This window comes from Myotis lucifugus, unplaced genomic scaffold, assembly GCF_000147115.1.
Source record: "Myotis lucifugus unplaced genomic scaffold, Myoluc2.0 scaffold_174, whole genome shotgun sequence".
In the NCBI taxonomy this organism is placed as follows: Eukaryota; Metazoa; Chordata; class Mammalia; order Chiroptera; family Vespertilionidae; genus Myotis; species Myotis lucifugus.
In genome coordinates, this window is record NW_005871222.1 from 2,706,127 (window position 1) to 2,712,061 (window position 5,935).

Below are 5,935 nucleotides of genomic sequence, written 5' to 3' on the forward strand. Positions count from 1 at the left end.
AGCGAGGCATCTTACCTTTTTACAGCTTTGTTTCATCCACCAGTTTCCTAGGGTCTGTAAGAAAACTTCTTATCTAAAGTTAGTAAGGTGAATAATTATTAAACAACTATGGCTCTATTCTCATTACATGTCCTTCCCACTATCATTGAGATACATACATATATGTATGTATGTATTTACCATTGCAAGAATAGATGTTGAAGAAATGTTTACAAAGACTCAACACCAATTTCGATATAGAATCCTACAAAATGTTTCAACTGTAACCCACAGAGGTCACACAACAAACAGGCAACCTATCCCATGCATAAGCATCGTCAGGTTTTGGCAAAACCAATTTCCAGGAGGTGATTTATTGGTAGGTACAGCACATCTCCAACAGTCCTTATGGCTGTAGAATTGGGTGTTCTAAAGGGTGTCCCAAAATTCACGCAAGAAGTAATTTTGATAGAAAACACAGGTTTATATTGATTTATAAAATATACAGTATAGGGTTATGTATGGAATAGGATATCGGGTAAATGGATTATCATCTCGTGATAGCGAGCACCATTAACTGTTATTGCCTGAGCAGCTGCATTTTCGAAGAAGAATGGACCGATGATACCTTCAGCCCAAAATCCGCACCAAACAGTGACACGTTGTGAATGCATTGTTTCTCAACAATCACTCGTGGATTTTCTGAACCCCAAATGTGACAATTTTATCGATTAACCAAGCCATCAAGATGAAAATGAGCCTCATCGCTGAAGATGATTTTGTTCGAAAAATCAGCATCCACTTGTTCCATAATCCATTTGCGTATGTGCCAGCAAAGCCGTGGAGGCCATTTACCTGATATGCTATTCCATACATAACCCTATACTATATACTTTATGAATCAATAAAAATTACAATTTTTAATTATAAACCTGTGTTTTCTATCAAAATTACTTCTTGCGTGAATTTTGGGACACCCTTTAGAATAATCCTAGATTGAAAGTGGTCCTGATAACCATGGTAATTAATTAGGTCTCAGGTAATTTTATTAATGCAGTTTTTTTGTGGGATAAAATAGATTTAGCCATAATCTAAAATACAAAGACAGACAAACAAATTAATTATGGGACTAAATAAAGTAGAGATAGCTCCAAATCTGCTCAGTTTTTTTTCAAAGAGCAAACTCATGGTACTGAATAACCAGATAGAATATCAAGTCAGTAAGTTATTTGGATTTATTTCCACATTCATCCATTTATTCATCCAATGGGTGTGCTGAGTGCCCATAGACGTGCAACTTCGTGCTGAGTACTGTGGATACAGTGGGAAGTGTATCTCTGCCCATTTTCCTGTCAATCAGCTGGACTATACTAAATTAGCCTATGCATCAAACTACATGACATAACTAAGATTTCCCCAGAAAGAACTGCAGTTCTTATAAAGCAACCCAGTGTTTCTATCTGTTTATAAACAGGACTAGTATTGAAATTTTATTATAAGGAAATCACATGGGGTATTGATTAGTGTCAGTGAACAGACACTCAAAACAAATACAGATCACTAGCGCTCCCTCTTGAAATCACCTAATATTTAAAACTGTACATGTTGCAGATGGAAGGAAGGAAGGAAGGAAGGAAGGAAGGAAGGAAGGAAGGAAGGGAGGAAGGAAGGGAGGTAGAAGGATGAAAAGAGGGAGGGATTGAGGGAAGAGAGAGGGTAGGCAGTAGTCATTTTGATAAGAACAATAAATCATTTTGACTGTTTTATTGGGTTTTTTTACATATTTAGAATACCAATTTTATAAACCTTAGTAAGTTCTTTATATATTATAAATACTGTTGTTGTTTTTCAACAAATTATAATTAATAATGTTGCTGAATTTTCACATAAAACTTTTGCAGTTTGGTTGCCTGCTAATATTTTAATTATTTTAACATGTTTGTTCTAATACAACATGTGCTGAGCTCCCTTTGAACCTCCTTTATTCCTTATTCAATTTGTGAATTGACAATTTTCAAGGGGACATTTTAATTCGAGTTATTTTTAAGAATATTTATAGATTTATATATTCATAAATTCCTTTCTGTATAATTTGCTTATTTTTTACCACATAATTCAATTTTGAAAGATAAACACATTATATCGATTTCTTTCTTTCACACTTTTATTGACATAGCTTATGTTTCCAGTCAAATGTAATCTCAAGTGTCAAGTATGAGTTTATTTATATTTTTATGTTAGTGAAATTGCCAAAGTGAAATATGTAAATATTTATTATTTACTATTATCCATCCTCCTCTTTTAGATTATGATTTAGTGTCTTTACATTAAAACTAAATTGAAATTGCCATAGGGGTATAAGGATAGTCATCAAATACCAAAGACCAAGCATTAGTACCTAATTTCTCTAGATATGGAAAATGAATTTAATGATTGGTAACACAGATCACTTAGTGTGTGTGTGTGTGTGTGTGTGTGTGTGTGTGTGTGTCCTGGACACCTTTAGAAATAATTTATCAAGACTTTACCCCAACAGTTTTATTATGAGCTCAGTTTTGTACCCAAATCTAGCAGCAAAAATTTCTTCAGAAGCAAAGCTGCCAGTTCAATGCTTTGAACTTGCCTTATTTTATTGAAAAATCTAAATCACTCTTTTTTTTTTCACCTGCCACTCTAGATGTCTAACAAAAAGTGAAAGTTTACGGCAGCAGGGAAGTCGCTGGCAGGCAATGACAGCTGAGGCTGAAGAAATAGATTTCCCATACAAGATCTGGAACTGTCAGTGCTGTCAGGCTACACTCTCATAATAAGCACCCCATTTTAAACCTTTGCCAAGACTTTTCCCAGTCTTTTCTGACTTTGTTTAATGTCATGGTGCTTCATATATCTCGCTCTGGCTGTAGCAATGTGCAATAAGTTGACTGCTTCTACACTGAACATATTAGAGATATTCTTGTCATACCTATCATAGAAATTCAAATAATCCTCCACCCCCTCCATTCCCAGGGCCTTACGTGAAGACTCCCTCGGGATCCAATCCTTACCCCCTTTTGATGTTAACCATATGCTTAAAATGTAGAAAGAATTTGTACAGTATATACCCTTCAGCTGCCAAGACATAAATGAATATTTCTGTAACATTTTATTTGTTTTAAATCTTCTCATGGCAGTAAACTTAATTTTGAGGATACTTCTCTCTTTCCAGCTTACTCTCTCTCGTGCTTGAAACCTAAGAATATCATACATCTTTGTGTTTTTCCATAAGCAGACCCTGAGACAAAGATTTTAGAACAATAATTTATTTGCAATGTCTATCAATCATTGGCAAAGTGCAAGAAAGTAAGACAGTCTAAAGAAAAGCGGCAAATAAAACATGAGTTTGAAAGCCAGATTTCAGCAGTTGGAACTATCTCTGCAGAGAAACCTTGTAAAATAGAATAGAAAATAAATTCTAGAGTTATCACACTTATAAAGGAGGGAATTGGAGGTATTTGTAAACCGTCTCCAGTAAGAGCTGCACACTGTAGCTGCAGGTAAGTGCATGAGGCAGTGTCCTCCAGGGACCTTGCAGATGTGGGCCCTCCATGGAGTGCCTCTGCACACCCAAGGTCGAAAGTGGCCACTTGACAGATCAAATTTCTTCTAAAAAAACAGCCCTAGGTACTTTGCATTTGACGATGACTACTCATGTTTATTTGCGGAAAATGCACCAGACCCAAGAAAAGAAAGATAGTTGATTGGTTGATCTCTTCCCACCCACCCTCCCCTGCCTTCCCTCTGAAGTTCAACAGTTTGTTCATATTTCTATGACATGGACAACGGGATGGTGAGGGCCCTGCGAGCGGGGGGAGGAAGGGAAAGGGCTAGAAGAGGTTAAGAGGTTAATGAGGGCAAAAGGAGGACCTATGCAATACTTTCCATGATAAAGATTTAAAAACAAAACAAAACAAAAAAGGAAGCATGGATTCTTCACAGCCAGATTTCCACCATTAAAACAGTCAACAACTGTACTGGGTGTCCTGTATTTTTTTTTTCTTGACATAACTTTCACCTGTTATAACTCATCAAACAGTAGGAGAGAGATTGCCCTGATGTGTGCATCTCTCTCATACACTTTGCAAGGCCAAACATAAGGAGTTATATTCCTTTTCATTCAACCCAAAGCTGGAGAAAGAAGAAGGAGAACAAGGCTGGATGCTTCTCAATCTCACTGAACAATACAAGCACACGGGCTTCCCTAATGATTATTGGCAGCTCAATAATACGAATAGAGACTCCAGAGTTTGTGATTCTTACCCTATCACACTGTAGGTTCCCAGGTTGGCCACAGTTCAATAATGGGGAGTCACATATTCTGGAGCAGATGACCGTGATTCCCTGCCCTTTTTGCCTACTATAAAGGTAACCACCCCTCCATCTGCAGGAGCAGCCAGCCCCTGTCCAGCTTCAGTGCCCTGAGCCTGAAAGACCAGCAGATACTCCAGGCTACCAGAAAAGCCAGTCTAGGAAGTGACTTCCTTTGCGTCATTGACACTCAGCTAAAAGGTAACTCCATGGCAAACCACCTTGAAGGGAAGGGCTACCAGAATGTAGACAATTATTCCAACATCAAGTTCCAATTTATCAGGATAGGGAACACCAATGTCATGAGGAGCAGTGTGCAGAAAATGCTGGAACTGTGCGAACTTAAATCTCCCTCGATGAGCACATTAAGGCCATCATGGATGCAGGAATGTCCATTGCCAAGGCTGTACAGAGGAAGAGGTGAGTGTGCTTGTTCACTGTTCGGATGGCGGCAACGGGTCGGTGCAGCTGTGGATCAGCATGACCAGACTCTGAAGGGCTTCGTGATATTAATTGAAAAAGACTGGATTTCCTTTGGTCATAGGTCTAGTCACAGATATGGCAATCCAGATGGTGATCCAAAAGAAATCCCTCCAGTTATTGACTATTCATTGAGTGTGTCTGGAAGTTAATGGAACAATTTCCCTGTGTGTTTGAATTCGGTGAGCGGTTTCTGATTCACATGCAATATCACATTTATCCCGCCAATCTGAGAACTTCCTATGTAGCAGCCAAAAGGAGAAGTGAGAACTCAAAATTCAAGAAAGAACATATTCTTTCTGGACTCACTTGTGGAAGAATTGGCTGACTGCATGAACCTCTCTTTACAGTCAGACACAGGGAACCCTTCTTCTCCCCACAACACCATGTGACTTCATGTACGAGTTTAGGAGTGGCATGTATAACCTCTTTGAGAAGCGACTGCAGCCCTGACAGTCAGTCACAGACCCTTCATGGAGGTAAAGGAGGAAACCCAGCAGCTGGAGGAAGAACTAGAGGCCCTAGAAGAAAGGCTGCAAAAATAAAATTAAAAAAAAAATCCAATGAAATCGCACTAAAGTGAAGAGTAAGCCAAGTGAACCAGCAAACACTCAGGGTTTTCTACCTCAGACAATAGCACAGCCAACACTCCCCAGGACTGCAGAGGGAACATGAAATAATTTCCATCCAGGAGCCCTTCACAAGGAGACAAAGACTCCACTCTGATTCTAACCCAGGACAACTTGAAAAGCTCAGATCCAGACCTTCAGCCAACAGTGGTCCGGAGTCTGGGGGGTAGGATTTAAGCTGTCCATCTCCGAGTGGTGGAGGATGTGCACCCAGCAGAGACAGTGGCAAGGACGGGGATTCTGACAAGCTGTGTTTCTCATGGCCTAAAGCGTCCCTCTGGAGTTCCAGAATAAAGGACATGTATGAAACACTTTCCAAAATAAGGGAACATTGCAATTTACCACAAGAAATAACTCAAGAAATGGCACATGGCATTGAGAATTGTTATAACAATGAAAAAGGGAGAAAAGTCCAACTCTTTATTTCTTTAGATGTTGAAGAAGAGGAAATAGCCATTTATTTTATATATATATATATATATATATATATGAAATTATCCCAT

At 38.7% G+C, this 5,935-nt stretch overlaps 1 pseudogene; it reads left to right on the forward strand.

Moving 5' to 3' along the window:
• Nucleotides 1-3,563: 3,563 nt before the first annotated feature.
• Nucleotides 3,564-5,733, forward strand: LOC102425263 (annotated as a pseudogene).
• The last annotated feature ends 202 nt before the right edge of the window (nucleotides 5,734-5,935 follow it).